The 25045-nt window shown below is 40.7% G+C and overlaps 1 protein-coding gene across 5 annotated transcripts in view; it reads right to left on the reverse strand.

Moving 5' to 3' along the window:
- The window catches only part of zfhx3b (zinc finger homeobox 3b), a 260876-nt gene that overhangs the window by 166436 nt on the left and 69395 nt on the right, over positions 1 to 25045 (reverse strand). For 4 of the 5 annotated variants that reach the window (XM_045689156.2, XM_045689155.2, XM_045689154.2 and 1 more), the window contains exon 1: positions 6351 to 6699. The exons of the other annotated variant lie outside the window; for it this stretch is intronic. The gene's annotated coding sequence lies outside the window, so the exon portion shown is untranslated. Of the gene's footprint in view, positions 1 to 6350; positions 6700 to 25045 lie in introns of those variants that run through there. 5 annotated transcript variants of the gene reach the window in all.

Raw genomic sequence — 25045 nt, forward strand, 5'->3', positions numbered from 1 at the left:
GGCTATGCTACTGCTGTCCTAGCCTCCACTAGCCGCTAACCTGCTATGCTACAACTTCTCCGGCACTCGTCTGAATCACATCACACAGCACTCATGGACCAGTCTCTGCCAGAATAGAACACCCTAGCAACATGCCTTAACACTGCTATACAACCATCACACACATCCCTACACAGTGATGGGGGAAATGACAGGAGCTACCAGTGCTTCTGTTTGTCAGTGTGTATTTTTGTAATAAAAATGTAACAATCAGAAATAATTTCTACAAATCATATCCCTAACATTAACGTTAGAGTGTAGACAGTAAACAGATAATGTGCAATAGCAACAGTATTTTCTAATGATTAGATTGCTAATTATGCTGATTGAGAAGTGTGTCTCATTTTAAACATACACACACATACTTCCACACGTGTATGGCATAGAACATCTGTATTTGTTTTCAGAAAAGTATAAATCACTCTCAATAACTATGTTTGCATTTGGATGCAAATCTGGGTGTAGCTATATGCACTCTAATAGGAGCACCAGGTGTAACTCCCAATCCGCACAGACCAGCTAGTATTTTTACCTAGTGCTATATAAATGACAAAGGAGGTCGAGTGGCCAACGTGGAAGGCCATCTATAGCTGCTTAAACATGGATAATATAGTGAAAAAGCGTATAGGCATTCTTACCTATAAATCCGTATCTAACCCTCTTCTCTCTCTAGCACATTAATCAGGTGAGGTGTGGGTTTTTGGTTCCTCTTGTTCTCTTTCTCAAGTTCAGACATATTACCAAACAAAACACGTCTGCTTTGTTTTGTATTTTGAAGATATGTCAGCGATGATACCCAACAGCTCATGTGGTGTATATGCAAAGACAGCAGTAATATTCACAGGGGGGTCGTCGGCATTTTAGAAGGATTACTCTGAAATTCTCTCAAATTTGACGATATGACATTGCACACCTCCACCTAAAAAGGAATAATAACACAAAAAAAAGAGAGCAGATACACACATACAGTCCCCCCCCACACACACACACACACACACACACACACACACACACACACACACACACACACACACACACACACACACACACACACACACACACACACACACACACACACACACACACACACACACACACACACACACACACACACACACACACACACACACACACACACACACACACACACACACACACACACACACACACACAGTACACACACCTTCCCAGGTGTAAATCTACCCCACGATGATTTATAGAACGTTAACACAATAACATATTGTGAAACAGCAAAGCTCAGAAATTCCTGCCAACTTCACTTCAAGAAGATAAAAGAACGACAGCAAGAACAAGAGCTCAAAAAGAGGACAGGGAACAGGGAGGGGAAATGGACTGAAAATCAGTTCGCTGCTGGCATAGAGGAGATCTCGTGGCGTTTCGGGGCTGCTGGGAGCAGAAACCAGGTAGAGCATGCCCCCCCCCCACACACACACACACACACACACACACACACACACACACACACACACACACACACACACACACACACACACACACACACACACACACACACACACACACCTAAGAATCCCTGCCATTTCCTGGCCCCCACCCCTTGCCCCCCCCCACCCAGCTCCTTAATGACACGGCTGACACGTATGCCACTGGCCTGGGCTACGGGACAACTGGAAGAACAGGTCCTGGCTGTACAAGCTTGCATATTCAAAACCATAATCTGTAATCTGAGCCAGTGCTCCTGCTAAACTCATTTACACACAGCCCTACAGCAAATGGAGGAGGGAGACACTTTAGCCTCTTTCTCTCTCCAGTGCTATCAATGGAAAACTAATCTACACAAACATAGTCATATTTATACTATCCTCACCCTTACAGCAGTTCAACCAAGTGTAAAAGTACAATCACAACAAAATCTAAGATTGTGATAAATAAACAAAAATAATCTAAAATAATTAAATGGTTTAAATGAATGTAATAATAATACCAAAAATAATAGTATTAATAATTATAATAATAATAGTAACAATAATAATAGTTAATTGCTATAATTAACAAGACATCATTAGTGATGTAAATTATTTAAATATCAATGTATCAGGCATCATCGCTGATGAAACATAAAATAAACCTTATTAGATTTGATTTGGCAACGTGACTAACGGTTGGTGAATATATTGTGCTAGTCCATGCGTTGCCTGCCCCTTAGCGGCCTGGCGCTGGCCCAAAGTGGGCTCTCTCTGACTAGGGACATGGCAAAGAGCTTCCCTAGGGGTGCTGCCAGTCCCCAAGAGCAAGGGAGAGAGGGAGGAAATGAGAGAGAGAGAGAGAGGGGGCAGTAGATGACCAGGGTAACTGTCTCTCCCCTCACATTACCCTGTAACCAAGTCACCGCTCTCCTCTTTATTTCATCACTACTAAACACCTTATTTCTGTTCCCCTCCAATCACATGCCCAAATAGGACCTGCACACTCAGTCTTAGACACACCAGTAATCAAATATTGTCATGGAACCGGACATAGGGAGATAACGCAGGTAGTATCACAGGATAGACCAATAGGGCTTCATCTACAGACTATCACTGAAACCTCAATCAAATCCCTAACGTCACTAGACTACTGACTATTCACTGCTTATGATATTATAAACAAAGATCACCATAAAGAACAACATAACTGTGATACTAATGTTGTTACTCCTAGTATATTACCACTTGTAATAACAATAATAATGTTGATAATAAACATCATACTAATAATGATGATAATTACAATTATGGAACATTTCACATTTTATCAACAGCATCAGTTAACTGTCCACATCATAATTCCCGGCAGAATACATACCCTATTTTACACATAGAGTAATAGAACATTCTGCCAGATGTGCTGGCATTCATATACTGCAGGCTACGCGTTCTGTCCTATTACATGTATCCTATGGTTTAACACCATTATCTAACATTACACGGTGATAGTGAATAGTAAAGTACAACATTTAACTATGAGTAAAGACAAATTGAAAGTGTACACCAAATATATTTTTATGTAAATATATCTATAAAATAAATATTGTTCTATGTCAATATAAACAAACTGTGTGACTGACAATGAAAGACCTTAAAACAAAATATAGTCTTGAGATAAAATGCAATAAAGTCCTTGTAAATAAATGTAATAAAAATATATATGCAAATTGAGGATCATGCTTTAAGTCCCCCTCCTTCCATCTGTCAAGGATTAACGGAACTTAATAAAAACACAACCCTGGTCATTACTAATGAATTGGAAATCAAAGTTGAGTATTTACAATGATTTTCAGTGTGCTGTAGCTATCTATGCTAAAAACATAGTTCCTCGTGACACCTACCCAACCCACAGTCCCCTTAAGCAGAATACACAGCATGGTCAGACAGATACAGTGGTTTACCAAATGCACATACTACACCTAACCATAATGTCTGCTATGTGATTCTAACAGAGTACAACACAAGGAAATCAAGAACCATCTTAAACCCCCATTAAACCATACCTGAGCTGGTAAATGCAGCTGACATAAATATTATACATTGGATAATTACTTTTCAAAAATATCAAAAGGCATCAAAATCCTCCTAATCTGTAGTACACATAATGTAGTTGCTTTTCAAATGTTTCTACCAAAGGTTTTGATATCAAATCCAGGAGTCTTCTAAGAGCAAGTGAGATGACACCGAGGAGCGTTGCTATTTGTTTTGTAAAGGAGGAGGACAGAGAGATCGAGAGAGGAGAGAGAGGGGCGAGGGAAAGAGAGATGCCGAGAAGAGAGGGAGTCCTGGCACAGCACATGTACTATGCTATATTTCTTTTCCTATGTCACGCCTGTAATTATTGCCCAACCTACATCTACGGAGCAGAGATACAGAAAAACTGACTTACAGGCCCAAAATCTACTGCTCCAAGTTTTCCCCCCTGAAATACATAAATAATAATATAAGCAAAAAATAAAGAGGTATTATATTCTCTCTTGAAGTAAAAAAAAAACGTCTCCACTGCGCCTGCTAGAATATTTGTTTTCCCTCTCTCCCACTACTATCCTCTGAGTCCTGGACATACTGCTGGTCTGAGTTATCTATGAGGGAGCTACTGGCCCCTCTAGTTGGGGCAAGTCTGAAAGGTGTTAGGATCTGTTTTCCTGCCCTCTTCCCTGATTTCTTCTCCATGGCCCATGGCTATCTGACCCCTTCTATCCCTCTCCTCCTACCCCCTCCCTAGCTTCCTCTCCTTCTCTTTCTGTCTTTCCCCTACTCTCTGTCTGAGTCTCCAAACCACATTATTAGATTTTCCTTCATCCTACTAGAAACCCATAGAAACATTTGTATAGTGTTTCTCTCCTGTTTACCAAACTAGACGCATGTTTTTTTTTTATCTTGCACTTGCTGACCCCCACAATCTCAATGTTATGCTTTGTGTGACCCCTCAACGTAACCCCCCCACCCCTCTCCTTTCCCCCAGTCTCACTCTCCCACTGCCTTCCCTCGTTGTTTGTGTATGGTTTTTCCTTCTTATCTCTCTAGCACTCACACGGTGACCCCTGCTCCCCTGTTTCTTGCCGTCTGACCCCAAGCCTTTCAACCTCCCCCTCTTTCTCCCCCAAACCAGCACATCCCTGCCTTGCCTTAGCTTGCAAAACGCTTTTCTTTTCCATCCCTCTGTCGCGAAAACTCGTCGGGCTGCCTCATTCTTTCACTCTTTCTTCGAGAGCCCTCCATTTCGTCCCTGTATTCTATGTTTTCTGTACTTTTTGGGCATCTTGGCACTGCATTCTGGGTCTTAAACGTCGGGAGGCCAATAGCATTTCCGCTTTTTACTGTCTATCCGTCCGTCTCCTGGAAGGACTAGTTATATTCTCACTCAAACCGAATCGGTCCCCGCGTCGTGTTACTAGTCGATGTATTGCTTATCAATTCAAGTCTGGCCTATGTTTAGATATTTTTTGTAAAATTCTCAAGTCATATTTTTTTCCAAACAATCCGTCGTGTATGATTAATCTATTACTTCTGACAGTAATGCATCCAAAGTTGATTTAGTCTCGTGTCTGGTTGTTTTAGGAAAGAAATAGTTAGGTTTCCTTTAGAAATCAGTAATAAGGTTGTTATTATTACGCAGGGAAGCATGTTAGGTGATAGAATAACGTTATACAATAGCTTTTGAGTTTTCATTTATAATGTTTACTTTTTGTAGGCCTATCTAGTAGAATGTTAGTTATTTGTTATGAAGGTAAGCTATATCCAGTGGGAAGGAAATGTTATATTATTGCTCTTACTTATTCCATAAAAATCCATACGAGCTGTCATCTGTCTCGTCGGACAGCCAACCTATTCTGTAAATCCCTTTCTCTGCTCGCATCACCATTCTATTCTTTCCATGCAACCCGCAGCTCAACTCTCTGCCTCGGCTATGGGCTCTCCCGTACCCGAGGTCTTACTGATCCGCTCTTGTCATGAAACACACTAGACTTACAAAACACACACACACAGGCCTACCGATCGATTTGCATGTGACTCCGTCAGGGAATCAGCAAGAATCGACTTTAACATCGCTTCAGAGAAGCAAACAGGAATGAAAAATAAAAGAAAATGATGGACAAAGTGGGGAGAGAGAAAAGTAGAGGAACTGAGCTGTAAAGCGGGGCGGAGGGAAATACACATGTAAGAAACGAATCGGAAAGTGATAATGTTGCTTAATATAAAGGATTTTATCAACCCGTGATGGTGCTGAAAACAGCGGACCGACCAAGTGGCATATCTGTCAAAATAAGAATGCGGGCGATGTTTCTCTTTCGCGGGACGTACACGGACCCACAAGCTGGACTAATGTGCTCTTTTCCTGGCTACGCTCATGTGCAGCTCCCGCTACCCTCCGTATGCTGAATGTAACCCTTTCACATCGTAATCGTCCTCAAAATGTGTTTCTTGACACCAATAACACTTCTATATCTTTCCTGATTCCATCGAAAAGCACAAATGTGTTTTTAAATCCATGTTTTTTGTGGTCTACTTCTTGGAGAGGAATCGCTGTCTTGACCATTTCTTTTCTTCCAGTCATGAGGAGAACGAGGACGAACGCAGATGTAAACACAGGTAATGATACGAATAAAACCGAGAATAAACAAAACTACTTGCATGAATATAACTTGAGATCGCCTGTCATTTCTCAGAATGTGAGAATAGTGAAGATCGGTGCATATCTGGATAATAGGAGAAACCTTCGGTTAGCCCACTACTAAAAGTGAAAAGAATCGAATCGTAGAAACATCGAGAGAGGAAAAGAGAAACGGCAAAGTTGTAACTTACAATTTTTTGGTGCCGCTTTGTGATCCTTGCTTTTTAATCCAGTATTGAGACGATTCGGCTAAAGATCCCATCAAGGCAGTCCCTTTTGGTCAGTTTGCGTTTAGGATGGCAAAAGAAAGATCATTGTTGTTGCGGAGTGTAAAAAAACGAAGTATTAGTTGTATAGGGCAATATAAAAATAATTTGGATGCAAAGCAGGCGATGAGTCTTGTGTTAGAGGGAGCGAGGAAGAGGTGAAAGTGAGATCTGATGATTGAAAAGAAAAAAACTCTTTGGATCTTTATTCCTGCTAATTAGTTTCCTGCAAAAAATGGCTGTGATTAATTCAGTGCGCATGTGCTTCATTACACAGGCACGACGGGAAGGGCTAATTAGCCACCTTCTGGATCAATAAGATTCAGCAAAGGAGAGAGCTAGGGAGAGAGAGAGGGAGGGAGGGAGAAAGAGGAGGGAGGGAGGGATGGATGGATAGATGGAAGAAGAAAAGAGGAAAGTAATGATCAGGAATTGAAAATATGGAATTAAGTACAGCGGAAAGTAAGAGTTTGATTAGAAGGAAGACAGTGAAAGTTAATACAGGAGTAGACGCCACAGCCGCAGCAAACCACGCAATACCCCGCGCTTCGCTGCATTTTGTCCGTTCTTTTTAGTTTTTTAACTTTAGGCTATATCGCTTTTATATTTCTTATTATTAACATATTTATATTAAAACACAGTAATGGCCTATATTCATTATTACATTTTCCTATATTGTCACTTGTGTTAGTAGTGAGACTAGATGCAATCTGAGACAGCAGTGCTGACTGCTAGAGTTTGAGATACTTTTTAAATGTATTTATACAACTTATAGACACGAGTCAATATTTTTATGATAGGCTACAGTTGGACAGTACGGGAAAACAAGCAACCAAGAAATGAAGCATTATGCATAAGGGAACTGTGACAAGATATGCACATTTGCTATAGACAACTAAATAGCTTGTTATTTAATTTTGTTTTGTAAATGAATGCCTAGTCTCATGATGATACATTTCTAACGTGTGGGATAGGACAGCATGCCACTTAAACTAGAATGCACATTCCAAGCGACTGAAAACACCTATGACAATACTAATTAACCATTTATGTACATATTTGCAAACGTAATAAACTATTTAAACATGATCCGTGCATTTTAAGCACAAAACGAGACGCAATAGCTCTCTTTGCATGCTTTAGAGTTGCAAAAGCTTACAACAAGCGGGTGTAACACTATTTCTAATGATGTGCAAAGTTTAAAAAGCCTTATTCCACACTATCAAGTGTAGGGATCACTACTTTTATATGTCTACACATATATAATTTGAGCTAAGATGCACCTGATAAGTCTGCCTTGGCCTCACTGTAAAAGACCGATACGTTCTGTAACTGTAGTCTCATGCATGTGTAATAACCTACTTCTGGATACAAACATAAATCCTTTTCGTGAGAATGTGGAATCCTTCAATGAAAAACGGAGATTTGTCTCGATAAAATATGCTTTGTCCCAGGATAGTAGTGAGAGGGAGATAGTGAGATGAGAGACCAGGATAGTAATGAGAGGGAGATAGGGAGATGAGAGACCTGAGGGGATTGGAGACTATAAAGTCTACTGTCACTGTAAAACAATAGTTTACAAATGACACTTGATAACACCATTGTAATACAAAACTAAATCAATTTGGAGATATGTTACAATACCTCGACAGCATATCGGCGATGTATTTAAAATAGTTACAGAATTTAAGTTGAAGTTGTGAAAAGCATAGACTCCAACTTCCTGTGTGTGTCTATGGTATGAATATAGCCCACGTCCAGTCCACTAGTTTCGAGTAGCTAGCCTCTGTGTGTGATATTGGCCACGAAGCTAACGCATTGAATTCTGCATTTTATGATATTTATGTGTTTGAGTAGGCCTATGTATAGAAGATGTATACAACAAACACTCAAGCAGCAGATGAGGCTACTGACAGTAAGAAATGCATTGAGGGAGTTTGCATTGCATTATTCTCATATCTCATATGCCTATGCAGGTCAATACAGGTAGAATATATTGGATTGAATTCAGTCATAATCAATAACATTTCCTAAGTGTCCTAATCCTATACTCTGTAGGCCTAATGATTTCCACCTGTTATTACAAATTACAACAACTTATCTAATCATCTCATTGCGCTTGATATTTCACTTTCAAGTGTTTTTTGTGAATTACTTTCTTTTAGTGGTTAAATGTTTGACTATGAGTGTATGGTTTCAATCAAACAGTTATCTGAAAACAAGCATAATTGGCATTACTCAAGTCATATCTGCGCATTTAGAAATTATTCCTGATAAATGGAGAAACTTCCAAACGACTGCGTTCAAAGAGGTGACATTTGATCAATACTAACAACTGTAGTATAGATCGGTGAGGTTATCCACAGGTTTGCCTTTTCCCCTTCACTTTCCCCCAAAACAGTTCGCCTCTTATAGACATGGTCACTTACTACGTTTGGTTTCCCCCAAATGGAAATATTGTGTTCTAGAAATCAACCTTTCAGCTTGTCCCACTGCCTTTTGTCATGATAATTCTATTGTTGATTCTCTTTAAAGAAATTGACAATCCCTCACTTTCAGTATGCACACTTTCTGTTCTGTTCTAACAGCTCCAAACCGCCCTGATCCGCACAAATAAAACTAACCCGCTTCATTTCATTGATTAGGCTACATAATGTTTATTCGAGTAACATGAATCTGAATCAGTCTATTCATTTTTTTGATGAAGAAGTGCACGTTTAAGTTGATATAATATGTAGATTGTACAAAACACATAGGCCTATCTTATTTTTTCTCATTGACGTAATTTGTAAGATTCCAAACGCAGCTGTAATTCTAGTTTTAGGCTACATCGATGATTTTATACGAGAATAAACGCACTTAAATTTAACCTTAACTAAGAGTAATCTTAAATGAAAAGGTAATGTCTATATTTGAGCGTTTTTTCTTCATGATATTAAGCTAACATATAGCCTACTTAAACGGCCACACACGTAAGTTATTCTATAATGAACACACAATACTATTTAGATTCAAATAAGGCATGTCAAAAATATAATTTTTTCGATGTTTTAGTCTGAATGCTCATGTTGCATGCCTATTAAAATCTTCATTTGTATCTTGCTCTGATGTACGGTGAACCTTAGGGATGACAATCAAAATGGGGAGCCTCACGTTCAATGTGAGCTCGTGCAGGTATGTCAGATCTCAGAGCCATCTACGTGTTAGGGGAAAATCCTTACTTTGTACTCCACAGCTGAACACTTGCTTAACTATTAGGACCAAAAAGCGAAAACGCCTGATGCAAACAATAGCGTATGTGTGTGTGTGTGTGTGTGTGTGTGCTTATATATGTGTGTGTGTGTGTGTGTGTGTGTTTGCGTGTGTGTGTGTGTGTGTGTGTGTGCGTGCGTGCGTGTGTGCATGTGCGTGCGTGCATGCATGCGTGTCCCAGAGCCAATATTTGCAATGTTACATGATTTTGCACCCATATAAAAGCATATTTGAGGCCACATATTTGATAGACCAATCGGGAATGTATCGATACAGAATCTTAGCACGGAGGCCTGTTTTGCATGTTACCTGTACCAAAACCATAATGACCAAGTGTGACAAACTGAGATGCTGATTTAGCTGTGTGAGAGGCAGACTGAAAGGATTTGCGATGTGTCTACTCTCTCGGGAAAGGGAGATTGTAAAAATGAATGGGTAGAAAATAGAGTGCGAGAGGAGTTCGAGAGCCAGTGAGATAATAAAGAGCCTTGTGTGATTGGGGCTGGTGAGAGACATAGCCTATCAGAGCCAGTCTATCGCTCTAGCAAGCCGAACAATGCCAATCTTAGTTTACAGTTTATGTTTAACTAACAAGCATTAATACCGTATAGATCTGACTCGGTAGGATAACTCGCGTTTATGAATATACAGACCAATTAGTACGAGTCCCGAAAAAAATGTGACAGGCTCACGAGCCTTTGTGTTAGGTGAATTACGATAACTGTCCACGTGCTAACCTCAATAGGCCTACATCGATGAGTGGCTTAGCAAATTCACCACAACCTGTATGACAGCCCGTGGAATGCTCACTCCATTATTTGGGTCGCATTAAAATACTTGACCATCACAGAGCTGCAGGAAACAAAACATATTTAAACACCAATGTATGGACCCTTAATATTGTGTAACATGGTTATAGTTTGGAATAATATGTTGCTATTCTACATTTACTGACGTTAAGTGATTGTATTAATTTCTATTTCAGAATATGCATGGGTAGGCCTACTGTGTGTGTGTGTTACTTTATCTTAACCTCATGCACCGCGCGTGCCTTCCCAGGATAACAAAGCACAAAAGGGAGCACAGGGGAAATGAGAGCGGAGTGAAAGCGTTTACAGATAAAAGCTGCTGTCTGGAATAGCTCTGTAACTTTATAAAGGAATAATGAACATTTTAGTCCGGAGGATTTGGGGATTTGGGCTATTATATTAACATATGAGGCACGCAAGTCCAGGTTTCCTATATTTAGGTAAATAGAAGAGAAGAGGGCATAGCACATTCCGCAACACTAAAACAGTTTTCCAAGAAAACGTTCATCTTATAACATTATTTTCACCTCACCACTGAATGACACTAAAATGCTGGAATAAACTAACATGCTGGAATAAACAAGTATGATTAACAGATTAAATAATTTGTCAAATGAAAAAAGTCACCTTTGGATAAATGTGCCTTTGAAAATGTGGAGAGGCAAAGTTAAATGCTGTTGCATATGTTCTTTCTAAAACAAACGGAGTATTCTTCAAGGGTTTAGTCAGTAAGCAGCAACGTGCTTTAGTCCGGCCCTGCTGCGCCTGGGATGGATGGGGCATTACATGCTACCAGGTGCAATGGGAGCGCCCTCTTATGTTCAGTCTGACCACCGCGATCAAGGAGCACATGAACCTGCCTCACCAGAGTCATGTGCCTCTCAGAAAGATAATCAACCCTGGTGCCCACCTGTGCGCCACCGCGCCAGCCCATGCTATCAGACTGCGATAGTGTCTTTAGCTATTTACTTATGGCCAACATGCAAATCACCAGATACAGTCCACCGCCCAAAGGAGATGTCCAAAGGACAAGACCCATACATGCAACTCTAGAGATGTTAGTTTAAATAAACAATATAGCTCATTCATCAGTGTTTACTTGTATCTAAAGCCATCTCTGCAGTGTATTTCCATACGAGTATTCAGTGGTGGGCAAAAATATTTTTGAGAATTGTTTTTATTAATCAGTGAATAGAGATATAGATGTTCAACCCATCATATCAAAATAGGCTATAGTCTTGCTTTACAGCAGTTTTATAGTGTATATCTATTTATTTAGGATAATATTAAACTAGTCAACTCAATGTGACTACATTTTATTTGCTAGTTAGTGATGCCATGCAATGTTAAAAAAAAATATGAATATTAATTAATATAATTATAATTTTATTTTAGGTTATATCATAATAAGACCTTATTCGGGTCCTTATTCAGATGTTAGACTTACGTATTTTTTAAGATTCGAGTGAAGAGTTCCCCTATCCCTTATGTATAAGGGTGTCTTACACACAAGTGAAGATGAATATATTACAATTTAGTCATTATTTAAACATGTGTTCCTTATGAATGCACTACAGCGACCGAATCTTTACGGAAGCGTTTTACGTAGGCCTAGAGGTTATTTTGCATTGAACTGTTAACCCTGGAGTAAGATCTGCCGTAGCCTGATGTTTGCTAAACTGTGATGCATGATGAATATTTCATCCGTTAGTTCACAATCCCCTCTTCTTCTCTCCAAAGACTATTCTCTTTGTCACACGCAGCATATACATTTAAGACACACAAAATGCATCTTTTGCATGATATTTTGCATGCCCTGCGTACCGTTTTGTATCAAAAGGCGTCCTGTTCTAAATAATCTTATAGCAAACCCACTTCATCTATTTATTGTGTCGTAACTGTGTTTGGACAAAATTATTTTGAGAACAGTGTTTTTCTTTGATCTATGCAGGGCATAGAAAGGAAAAAACGCATAAAATATGAACAACATCCGGCGACCAACCTTGAACTATTGTTACATTTCTGGTCTTTGTAAGGGCATTTCATTTCTACATGTGTGCATATGTCATTTTACTGTTTTCAAATAAATATTATTTCCCAACCTGCGCTACTTAGATAGGGTGGACAAGTACCAGCCTAATATATGTTTATAACATGTTAATTACAAAACTCTACATTTGATTACTTAATTAGAACTTAATTTGTTTGAAAAGTAGCGAAACCTGTTTGTTTGTGTATTATGTGCATACTCCACTCACATTTCCATTGCTGATTAATCATTCGAAATTGGTATTCAAATCGTTAATTTTTTGCAGAGAAAAACACTTCAGGGTTTGATTGAAATGAAGGATTGTAATATTCACCACATATTCACAAACGAGACGATTTCGATCTCAAAAACATCCATTCTATGCATTTGTAATTGTTTTTTTTCTGTTACATGAATGTATTGTGTAAACGAAAATTAAACGCAATTAAAAATATATATTTTTGTCTCTAGTATTAAGTTTTGTCAGAGTAAATAAAACAATAAACCAGCAACGTCAGAAAGTGGGGACAACACGGACATCGGTTGTGTGGATGATAACTGAACTGGGAGCAGGACGACCTGTTTGTTGTGATGACCATGATTTAGAGATAGTGACCTTGGAGGGTAAATATGACTACCGCCCGTCTGGTCACTCTGTCTCATTCACATTAAAAATAAGGAATATTCATTAATCTGGCTCTTTTCTTAAATACTACTGTTGGAGCTTGGAACACAAGCATTTCGCTACACCCGCAATAACATCTGCTAAATATGTGTATGTGACCAATAAAATTGGATTTGATTACTTGTGTCCTCCTGCTACCAACTCACTATACCTCTTCAGAAAGTACATTATTATTTTAATTCAAATGTTGTATTCGTTGTTGGTGAGTGGGTGTAGGAAGCTACATGTTTTATTGCTAATGTCGATTTTAGAAATGTGCATTTCAGAAAACGAAGGTCAGCAACGGGGGTTGCTTACTGTAGGCCTATGTAACATGCAACGTGTGTGTGTGCGCGCACACGCGCGTGCCTGTGTCCCCTTACCGGGTAGGTTTGCTACTACCGTATAATCCTGTTATTTTTTTTGTAATCAACTAATAATGTCCATTAAAATATGAAACATCGCAGCTTGATTTCCTTCGTTTATTATTAAAGTTGGTTCTATTCTGCATTTTGTTTTGTCTGTACACGCACACAATCCTCTGTTCCAACGTCAAAATAATGTGTTGAGAAACTATAAGTGATGCAAGGGGACAATATTCGTCTCTGTGCAGTAAAGTAGTACAGATGTCTCCCCATCACCGGTGAAAAACAAGACACAATGTATTTCAACCTGCCTGGAGCAAGCCTCGGTCCATCCAAGCAGCCTCATCATCCCTTATCACTGTCTGTCTGTGCTTCAACCATTTCATCTCTCTTCAGGTAAGAACATTCTTTTCAAAAACGACATTTTAAACCAATTCGTTTCCATAGACACTGTGATGAATACACTGGTGAGATAAACCAATTCAACCGAGACCGGCGCACAGTTAAAAATTAAGGACTTTCAATCAAAATCAAATGAACGCTCTAACAACAATTTGATTGTCTTAGTTGCATTGCAGTGTCGATATACAAAGTTGGCCAATGCTACAAAATCAAGTCAATAATTGTATAAATGCGCAGAGTACAACCAATATTACGGTGATGGAATAATTCACAGGCCTTATGCAAATCTCCATAGTTCCGGTTCGTCGTAGGCTAAAACAGGCCTAGCGCATACATTTCAGGTCTACGGGGACATATAGAATAATGGACAAATCCTGAGAGCTGCTGTCAAGTGCTCATGATGACAGACAGAGCCATGACACATGGGCTTTGCGCGCTCTAGAGAGGAGAGGGGAGAGAACACCGGGCGTCTCCAAAGATCAGGGCAGAGGGCTCCCAAATCAGAGCCATATGACCACTATACTGCAATGTGGATGAGAGGGAATATAACCGCTGCAGAATAGAATAACGCATGTCCACCCTTAAATTATCAACCTAAAAGGAAACATTACAACGACGCAGAATATTGTGCTTGGTTTTGTTTTGCGCTAACACATTAAATGGAGAGTCATTTTCTCCGAGATGCTGCCGGGGAAAGCCCCCAAATCGCACACGATGAGAGATGACAGGTGGAAGCGGACACAGAAGGGCAACCGAGATCTAGGACATCGCGAAGGGTCACCATCTAAATCCTGTGCCTCTGGATGCTTCTCTTTCAGCTGACATATATGGCTGGCTTATGTGCCAAGCTATGGTCATGAAATCATTTCATCCACGCATGAACGCTTTCTTGAATTTGCCGTCAGGAAATCCTACTTTTCTACAACCCAAATACCAACAAAATAATCACAAATACTTAAACTGAAATTACAAAAATACAAATGTATGACTGATTTCATGATAAACATCCGATATGGAAATGAAGGCTTATTTACTGATTATATTGAACAAAGTATATGTTTTCATTCTCTTCTGATGTCATAATATCAAGGTAGAAAAAGGAATCGCATGTATAACTATTCTAACTCTTATTCTAACTCTTATTCTAACTCTTATTCTAACTCTTATTCTAACTCTTATTCTAACTAGTATTCTAACTATTATTCTAACTCTTATTCTAACTCTTATTCTAACTCTTATTCTAACTCTTATTCTAACTATTATTCTAACTCTTATTCTAACTCTTATTCTGACTCTTATTCTAACTCTTATTCTAACTCTTATTCTAACTCTTATTCTAACTCTTATTCTAACTCTTATTCTGACTCTTATTCTAACTCTTATTCTGACTCTTATTCTGACTCTTATTCTAACTCTTATTCTAACTCTTATTCTGACTCTTATTCTAACTCTTATTCTAACTTTTATTCTAACTCTTATTCTTACTCTTATTCTAACTCTTATTCTGACTCTTATTCTAACTCTTATTCTGACTCTTATTCTGACTCTTATTCTAACTCTTATTCTAACTCTTATTCTGACTCTTATTCTAACTCTTATTCTAACTATTATTCTAACTCTTATTCTAACTATTATTCTAACTCTTATTCTAACTATTATTCTAACTCTTATTCTGACTCTTATTCTACCTCTTATTCTAACTCTTATTCTAACTCTTATTCTAACTCTTATAGCCTACTGGTTATTGAGCATCAACATTTGTCTTTGAATGAGAACAAACTAACAATTTCAATAGGCTATCATAATTTGCCAGCCATCGATATGAATTCTAAATCTCCAAGTGTGTAACCTACAGGTATACCTACCTCATTCCAGGTAATAGTTATTATGCATGGTAACAACGCCCTAATAGGGACACATGCAATGACGATTGAGTCAGGTGCATCAAAGGGCACACGTTGAGAATAACCTTTGATTTCCTTATTAAGTTAGAGCTCATCAAATTAAAGTTAATCTAATTTAAATCAGAAGGACCATGGTGAAGATAGTGGTGATGGTCTTAATGCAAATGACGACATTGATGATCATAATGATGATGATGATACAAATAATTATGCTGATTATGTCAATGATTTGTAAATTAGTGAAACATTTTAATATCGTCCTGTTTTTTTTGTTTGTTTCCCCTGCCTGAAATATCATTGCTTCTTCTTCACTTATCTAAACATAAAAATAAATATTCAATGAAGCCACCACATGCATCTTCAGTTGTGAATTGAAAATAAAAATGCTCATTTTCATTGGAAAAAAAAACATGTGGTAAGTGAAAGAATAGCATTTAAGGGAAGTGGAAGGATCATTCAATCTGAGCCTACTGTACAATTGACATTGGCATGCACTACACAAAACACACACACACACACACACACACACACCGACACACACAGACACACACACACACACACACACACGCACACACACGCACACACACGCACACACATGCACACACACTGGCCTTGATCTGTATGAACAACAACTGAAATGTCTCCTCTCTTTCTGCCCCTCTGTCAGTCATAGCCTGAGCAGTGGAGCCATGTGGACTTGGAGTAATTGCAGGTGACCACAGTGACTATCTCTGAATTATGGGAAGCTTAACCCCCGCCAGCCCCCCTACCCCCTCGACCTCAGCTCCATGGCAGGTGATCCCACCTGTATTTGGAGAGGAGGGGGGACCGAACCCTGAGCGTCCCTTGTCAGCGTGCTGCCTGTGGCCCTAGAGAGGCGGTGCCTAGCTGGCCTTTGGGGCCCCGGGGCCAATAAAAGCAGGTGATTAGTGAGGCCATTCCCTGGCTAGGTGTGAGCTTGTTAACGCAATTAAAGGCAGAGGTGTTTACCTTGGCACTACATTAACACTATAGGAGGGGTGGGGTCAGACCCTACCAGGGACAACACACATGCCCACCTAACAAGTACATTTTAGTCATTTAGCAGACGCTCTTATCCAGAGCGACTTACAGTAGTGTGTGGATACATTTTAATACTTTTCCCGTACTGGTTCCCTGTGGGACTCAAACCCACAAATCTGGCAATGTGAGGCCATGCTCTACCAACTGAGTCACATGGGACCCTCTGGGTAATACAACATTTCTACAGTTTATTCAGTCTGGATTTGAAAGGGTACTCAAGGCATCGGTCTGAATCTGGTGTCTGTATGTGACCTGTCTGATTTATTAGTTTCATTTTAATGTGATTAAATCCACATTATTTTGATGCATATCTATACAGTAAAAATAGACACATAAACAACAAAAAATAATGTGTGGCATGTAAAAGGTAATCTCCTCCCTGTTGTCAACTGACAGGCAGCTTTGTGACATTCCCCTCATTGCTTAGAGGATGAAACATGTGCATTTGTTTAACTCCAATGACTCCAATGATCACAGGATGATTACTGGCCTGTCTTGAACTTGACTTAAAAACTTGAACTTGAATCATTAGATGTCTACTATTTAAATGGTTTAATTCTGTGTCCTGAAATGTAATAATACTATTAGGTTAGGTTACTATTAGGTTACTATTAGGTTAGGCTCTTGGTATAATAGTGAGAATGTGCACACTATGTTCTCTACTAAAACTACACAGAACACAGCAGTCTGAACCATGCTGGGATCAACTGGAACATACAGATAGATTGACTCTCTCTGTTCTCTTTCAACATCCACATGTAATATCAAGCATGCAAATAAAAGTGGGATAATCTGTGTTGTGATGGTTTTTTGTGTTATGTGTTTTATGATATGTGCAAATACATTTCCGGAAAAAATAGGAGCGACGGAGATAGAGGGGAAGTGGTTTTAACATATTCTGTTTAGAATTGTAAATGTGTTGTATAGGCCCTGCTGTCCAATTACATATATCTTTCATGTATGAAATCATGCTTGTCTTTTTTTACCGGGAGGCCAAAGAGGGCCGGCACAAAGGGAGCAACCCTGACTGCAGAGCAGAGCAGCAGCCCACATGCAGAACAGAGCAGGGCCTGGTGTGGTGGGAGCTAGGAGCCCTGGGCTAGGAGCACAGCTCCATCAGCAGCACACAGGCCAGGGAGGAGGGGTGGTGGAGGGGGGCGAAGGGGGGAGTTATCCCCCCTGACTGGATCCTTCTCCGCCTCTGACTCCTGCTGCATTATCTTTGTCCTATTGTGAACCAGCTGACCCTTCAGGCCCCACAACGCAACGGGTTGCTCACAAAATACATTTCAGATCACGTCCTTAATTAGCTCCACAAAGATGGATGTTGTCTCTCCTAATGCTTAGAAGTGTTTTATTTTCCACACACTCACACAAATTAAAAAACATGTAACCCTTAAAGACACATAAGAAAGCTTAAAACCAGGTCTGTTAGGTTACTTATCTTTCCCTCTCATTTTCTCTCTCTTTCTATCACAATGATGGCTCGCTGCAGTGTATTTATCATTTGCGGTGACCTAAATTTTGCAAAATGACTTTGAACTTTTCAAACAAAGGCCCTCAGCTCAGCAGAGCCTGGCTGATAGTGATCCTCTCCTGCATCCTGCACGCCGCTTTGTCTGTCATGTTTTCTTTTTATTTACTTAATTCTATAAACACCATTTACTTTCAATCAGGATTATTGAGAGCAGAAAATAACCTAATTCACAGTAGCTGAAGAGCTAATATGTCTGCTGTTTTGTCTATTGTGTTGAAGAAACCCTTCCAGCTTTGCAATACAGGTATACAGTGTATGTGCTTCAGTATTTGCACTGTGCCTCAGAAGCTTTGATTCAGAGACATAATAACAAAAAGTGAATGCAAAAATACCAAATGTTCTCCTAAATCATGCAGATTTCCTAATCACATAGTGATTTAACATAATCCAGGTAAATTGGGATTTAGTGTTTACCACCGACTAGCAATGGTTGCACGGTGCCTTGGGAACTCATATTATGTGTAACTAACATGCTATTACAAAATAGTGCTGTGAAATATATGAGTCCAAAATACTATTGATGACAGGTAAGGTGATAATTAGGTTGTGAATCAAGAAGAGTAAAAGTTAAATGACACCTCCATTAGTCTGACCGTGTTCATATGGTATCAGATCCCAGTAAACCATCACTGTATCTCTTTCATCTGTGCAGCTAGGTAGCTGTGCCAGTAGCAGATTGAAACCCAGTCCAGATCCATCTCTCCCAGAGTCACTCTGTATGGAAATACGGACCTCTGAACCTATGCGCCTCACAGCGCAAACATGCATGTCCACATTCCCTGCACACATACATACTGAAAAGCTTACACACACATGCATGTGAACACCCACCCACCCTTGGCTTTACTAATGACCAGAGATGACATTTTATCTGCTGGAAAATGCTTTTTCGCCCATAATGAACTGAAAAGCACCCGTGTCTTGGGACTGTCAATCCTCTTTACTTAAAACACCAGAAAAAAGCCTCCTGCTACAACATGAATGTGTGTATTTGTATGCCTTGAAAAGAATATGCGTACGTGTGTGTATATGTTCCATCAAACATTTATGTGTGCATATACAGTACCAGTCAAAAGTTTGGACACACCTACTCATTCAAGGGTTTTTCTTTATTTTTACTATTTTCTACATTGTAGAATAATAGTCAAGACATCAACACTATGAAATACCACATATGGAATCATATAGTAACCAAAAAATACAAAATATATTTTGTATTTGAAATTCTTCAAAGTAGCCACCCTTTGTCTTGACGACAGCTTTGCACACTCTTGGCATTTTCTCAACCAGCTTAACCTGGAATGCTTTCCAACAGTCTTGAAGGAGCTCCCACATATGCTGAGTACTTTTTGGCTTCTTTTCCTTCACTCTGCAGTCCAACTCATCTCAAACCATCCCAATTGTGTTGAGGTTGGGTGATTGTGGAGGCCAGGTCATCTGATGCAGCACTATATCACTCTACTTCTTTGTCAAATAGCTCTTACACAGCCTGAAGGTGTGTTGGGTCATTGTCCTGTTGAAAAACAAATGGACTATCTTCTGTATACCACCCATACCTTGTCACAACACAACTGATTGGCTCAAATGCATTAAGAAGGAAAGAAATTCCTCAAATTAACTTTTAACAAGGCACACCTGTTAATTGAGAATGCGAAGCTTGTGCAAAGCTGTCATCAAGGCAAAGGTAGCTACTTTGAAGAATAAAATATATTTTGATTCGTTTAACACTTTTTTAGTTACTACATGATTGCATATGTGTTATTTCATAGTTTTAATGTCTTCTCTATTATTCTACAAGGTAGAAAATATTAAAATAAAGAAAAACCCTTGAATGAGTAGGTGTGTCCAAACTTTTGACTGGTACTGTGGGTATGAGAGCGTGTGTGTGTGATGAGCTTCCCCCACCCTCCCCTGTTACCCTGGCAGAGCGGCCACACATTTCCCCGCCATATGTGCAGCAGCTCTGCTCTCTGTGGTCAGTACCTGCAGGGGGTCAGTAAAGAGCTCAGGGTGAGCATCTATCAACCAAACAACGTCCACATATTCAGAGCCTCTAATCTGAGGGGAACAAACAGGAGAGCAGAGCATGAAAGCAGGCCGTTTATCAGCAGCCTTTCCTACATGCTGCCTCCTAGGGGGAGCTGGCAATGTGAGGGGACACGGGCTGGGGGGCTGCTGGGAGGCGGCTGGGGGACTGGCCAGCTTCAAAGTCCAGAAGGAGTTAAAGGGCTTAGGGCCCGGTCAGCAGGAGCAGGGGGACTTCACAGCCTTACCTGATGGGGTGTTTGGTTAGAGTCGTCGCCGCACGGAAGCCTCTCTGACTGCGTCCCGCTTTTCAAGTGTCTGTTTGAAGCCGTCAGGCAGAAAGGTCACGCCCTCTCAGTCACAGCAGGTTGGTTGGTGGTGCGCTGGTGGACGGATGGCCACAGGCTATTGCTGACGTTCAGACTTTGTACTCTTTCTTAGTATATTCAAAAATAATAAAGCTATAACGTAAAGCTATAGTATCCGGTGCCTGGGCACCTTGATAACTTTGGTGATGTACTCCTAAAAAATTCCAGGTATTTCCAGGGTTTTCCAAAGCTATTAGGTTGGGAATACAAGATTCCCGTGTCACAAGAGATACAGACTGCCTATCAGGAGGACAGTGATACAGACTGCCAATCAGGATGACAGTGATACAGACTGCCAATCAGGATGACAGTGATACAGACTGACTATCAGGATGACAGTGATACAGACTGCCTATCAGGAGGACAGTGATACAGACTGCCTATCAGGAGGACAGTGATACAGACTGCCTATCAGGATGACAGTGATACAGACTGCCTATCAGGATGACAGTGATACAGACTGCCTATCAGGATGACAGTGATACAGACTGCCTATCAGGATGACAGTGATACAGACTGCCTATCAGGAGGACAGTGATACAGACTGCCTATCAGGATGACAGTGATACAGACTGCCTATCAGGATGACAGTGATACAGACTGCCTATCAGGAGGACAGTGATACAGACTGCCTATCAGGATGACAGTGATACAGACTGCCTATCAGGATGACAGTGATACAGACTGCCTATCAGGAGGACAGTGATACAGACTGCCTATCAGGATGACAGTGATACAGACTGCCTATCAGGAGGACAGTGATACAGACTGCCTATCAGGATGACAGTGATACAGACTGCCTATCAGGATGACAGTGATACAGACTGCCTATCAGGATGACAGTGATACAGACTGCCTATCAGGATGACAGTGATACAGACTGCCTATCAGGATGACAGTGATACAGACTGCCTATCAGGAGGACAGTGATACAGACTGCCTATCAGGATGACAGTGATACAGACTGCCTATCAGGATGACAGTGATACAGACTGCCTATCAGGATGACAGTGATACAGACTGCCTATCAGGGTGACAGTGATACAGACTGCCTATCAGGGTGACAGTGATACAGACTGCCTATCAGGGTGACAGTGATACAGACTGCCTATCAGGATGACAGTGATACAGACTGCCTATCAGGATGACAGTGATACAGACTGCCTATCAGGATGACAGTGATACAGACTGCCTATCAGGATGACAGTGATACAGACTGCCTATCAGGATGACAGTGATACAGACTGCCTATCAGGATGACAGTGATACAGACTGCCTATCAGGGTGACAGTGATACAGACTGCCTATCAGGATGACAGTGATACAGACTGCCTATCAGGGTGACAGTGATACAGACTGCCTATCAGGGTGACAGTGATACAGACTGCCTATCAGGATGACAGTGATACAGACTGCCTATCAGGATGACAGTGATACAGACTGCCTATCAGGATGACAGTGATACAGACTGCCTATCAGGAGGACAGTGATACAGACTGCCTATCAGGATGACAGTGATACAGACTGCCTATCAGGAGGACAGTGATACAGACTGCCTATCAGGATGACAGTGATACAGACTGCCTATCAGGATGACAGTGATACAGACTGCCTATCAGGAGGACAGTGATACAGACTGCCTATCAGGATGACAGTGATACAGACTGCCTATCAGGATGACAGTGATACAGACTGCCTATCAGGAGGACAGTGATACAGACTGCCTATCAGGATGACAGTGATACAGACTGCCTATCAGGATGACAGTGATACAGACTGCCTATCAGGATGACAGTGCCACCTGGCAAAAGAAGAAGAAAAATAAGAAAAATGAACATATGAACCAAAACAGTTGAGGCCAAAGATATAATACAGTAATGTATTGTAGTGTATGTACAGTGCATTCGGAAAGTATTCAGACCCCTTGACTTTTCCCACATTTTGTTACGTTTCAAAAACGTGTTTTTGTTTTGTCATTATGGGGTATTGTGAGTAGATTGGTGAGGGGAAAAAATCTATTTTATCTATTTTAGAATAAGGCTGTAACATATGAAATTGTGGAAAAAGTCACGGGGTCTGAATACTTTCTGAATACACTGTAAGTGAAGCACTTTGTGTGTTCCCAACCCTGACTCATAGAAAGAAAAAAAAACGTTCATAAAAGGAAAAACAGGACAATATGGCTTCTATCAAGCCTCAGAAGTCTTATATAAGCTGTTTTAGAGCAAACTAAATTAATATGTAATTATTTGTATTACTGCAGGACAGAATCGTATGATTTCCAGATTGTATTAAGTACTAAACGTATTGCTCGGTGTAATTTCTCCTCTCGTACCACTGTAGGCTTTTAAATTCAGAAATGAAAAAGATTTCCGGAGAAACTTAATTTCCCTGTAACCAGAACAAGACATATTCCTGTAATAACGCTCATAATTGCGTGTTCTGCAGAGGATCTCTCATACACAACAACAAAGTCACTTAGACAACACATATTTATTCAACTGTCAATTCCTTAGAAAGAAATATGTACACAAGATATTTGAATTCCACATGGGCCTGGTTTGTGCGAGGCTGAGTAAATGCGCTTGTCATATGTTAGGGTTGTGACAGCTCCAGAGTGACTGAGCTTTAGTTAGGGAATAAAGGACGGAGAGGAGAGGCAGACAGTCTGTGATATCTGAATGGTCCCTTTGGAACCCCCTCTATTTGGCAACATTTTTACGATTATTTTTACCTCTGTGGTTAGACCTGAGTTGAAGCCCATGTTCAATTGTTCCCAAGAGCTCTTATTATGTTGCTGATGAGGAGCTCCGGGAGCAGCGTTTAAAACTGCAACAAAAACAACCAGGCCTCAGCTCATTGGCCACGGCAATGAGAGGGCGGGGTAACTCCTGAGAGGCTCCTCCCATCAGCGAGAGAGAAAGAAAGAAGGAGAAAGAGAGAGAAAGTAAGAGAGAAGGAGCAGAGACAGAAAGAGCAGAAAGGGGGTGGATGGAGAGGCTCAGGGGCTGTGTACTTTCAGGATCACCTAACATCTGGTGCACTCATAGCTCACAATACTGAGTTAATGAAGTTGGGCACAGCTTTACAATGTATGGTGCTACAGCATTTCATTACATTCATACCAGAAGGAGCCTTTTCTTAGGCATAACCCATTTTTCTTTTGCACCCTAAACAACTATGAAATGAGCATTACTTTTATCTTTGACCTTCACTTTTTTTTCTTTGAAAAAAAGCACATTACATTTTAGTCCATTTTCTAAACCCTCCCTATCTATTTGTCATACAGGTTTGAAGTACTCTCAGAGAAAATGCTCTTATTACCTTATCATTTATTGAATCAATTGGACCATTCGTTTTCAAAGTTTTATTATTTTCATATTTATGAGACCAATAACAGCAACACTCAGACATAAATAATAGTGAGCTTTGCTCAAGTTGAGTGGCTAAGATGTGAAAGGGAAAGGGTTTTCTATGTAGGATACATGTATAGAGAAAGGGTAAGTGCACGCATGTGTGAGCATGACTCATTGCAAACACACACACCGTGGCCATGTGTATTTGTCTTACCCTCCCTCCCTCCCTCCCTCCCTCCCTCCCTCCCTCCCTCCCTCCCTCCCTCCCTCCCTCCCTCCCTCCCTCCCTCCCTCCCTCCCTCCCTCCCTCTACTCTACCTCTCTCTCCCTCTCTCTCCCTCTCCCTTTCCCTCTCTCTACCTCTCCCTCTCTCTACTCTCTCTCACTCTCCCTCTCTCTCTCTCTGGCCATGGCTCCACTGTGAGGCAGGCAGGGTGACCTGTGGGAGTGTTTGAGGGATCAATACGTCCCACCGTGGAGCACAGCAGGGCCGTGGGCCATCCCTGACCTGGCTATTGATCAGGCCTGGCTCAGCTGCCAATAGCAATGTGCTGGATGTGACACCAGGCTAAGACAAGACACGGGCTGGGGAAGGGGGAATGTGTATCGCCGGTGGCAGCCCCACAGCACTCTGCAGATAAAAGTCAATTCCACTTAACCAAATCACTGATAACTAAATAGTTAGTGGACAGAGGAATGTGGAGGGTCTCAGATGGTGGCAGCTGAGCTGGGCTGACTGGCTGGGCTGACTGGCTGGGCTGACTGACTGGGGGGATTCCCCAGCCCCTGACCTGACCTGCTCAGTGGAGACACGGGCCGTGGGAGGGAGCAACACTATGACGTCTAC

Source organism: Salmo salar, chromosome 11 (assembly GCF_965601325.2).
Source record: "Salmo salar chromosome 11, fSalSal1, whole genome shotgun sequence".
Lineage (NCBI taxonomy): Eukaryota > Metazoa > Chordata > Actinopteri > Salmoniformes > Salmonidae > Salmo > Salmo salar.